The sequence below is a fragment of the Eleginops maclovinus genome, chromosome 23, assembly GCF_036324505.1.
Source record: "Eleginops maclovinus isolate JMC-PN-2008 ecotype Puerto Natales chromosome 23, JC_Emac_rtc_rv5, whole genome shotgun sequence".
NCBI lineage: Eukaryota > Metazoa > Chordata > Actinopteri > Perciformes > Eleginopidae > Eleginops > Eleginops maclovinus.
The window spans coordinates 13,097,275-13,098,437 of NC_086371.1; positions in this window are offsets into that span (position 1 = coordinate 13,097,275).

A 1,163-nucleotide genomic window follows, 5' to 3' on the forward strand; every position below is an offset into this window, starting at 1 on the left:
GGAGTCGTGTTTCTGGAGACTTGATGATTGTAAGTCCAATAATCAGTCTCTGTTAACTTTGTATTTTGTCCCAACTCCAATACTGGCTCTGTAGCTGCTAGTTGCTTCACTACTGTACGTTCACCAGCTAGCATTAGCAAGGATGCTAATTGTTTTTGTTTTGTTGTCATTGACATGGGCTAATATTCAAAGCATTCAAACAAGTGATACAAAAAAAAAAAGATTTAAAAACACACAGATAAAGTTTCATTGAAAGAAAAGTTCCATCAACATCAACATTTTGTATAACAATGTTAATTATTTAAATTAAATTCTTGAACATAAAATGACAATTTAGTAAGTGACTTTGAAAATAATTGTGAATTGACACAAATGAATTAGAGAATACAATGAATCTGAAATTCTTGAGCGCCATCATGTGGACTATCAAAGTAAGAACAAATTATTAGCAGGACTATCCAAGTGATGAAAGTGCTGATGGCCCGGGGGACGAAACTGTTGCAGCCTCACCTTGATGCTCTGGAAACAGTGTCCAGATGTCAGTAGTGTAAAGAGATGGTGAGAGGGTCAGATGCTGTGTTGGAAAGCTTTTGGACACACTGGGCTAGATAGATGTCAGAGACACCAATGATCCTAATGTTCATGATGCTAACTAAATGTTCTCCATTCTCTGAAGGGACCTGCGGTCATCGGGCAGTGATGCATGCAGTGTATTAAGAGGCTATCAATGGTGTAGAATATGGTCAGGATGGGTGGGGGGGTTATTCAAGTCGTGGTTTGATGATGCTCAACAGCACTGCCAGTGATGGTCAGCAGTGGGTGCAATGTCTCTATTACCCTAATTTTGGCAACCTATAAAAAGGCACAAAATGCTGTGATATCATTCATAACATTAACAGTTGTTTTTTTGTATTAAAAAACCATGGAAGTGCAACAGGAAGCCAGCATGCACAGGATTCTGAATCAGCTAAATGAAAATGAGCCAGCCATCAGTCTTTTCTATTAGTTTAACCTGTGATTTTTCTACGTTAGTCATGTCAGTAGTGATCTCAACACTATGAACAAAGCAAAAGCAGGACGAAGAGCATGATTCATACATTAAAATGATGTGATTAAATTTAAAATAATGCAGTTATTGTTGAATAAAAACAGGAACAAGCAAA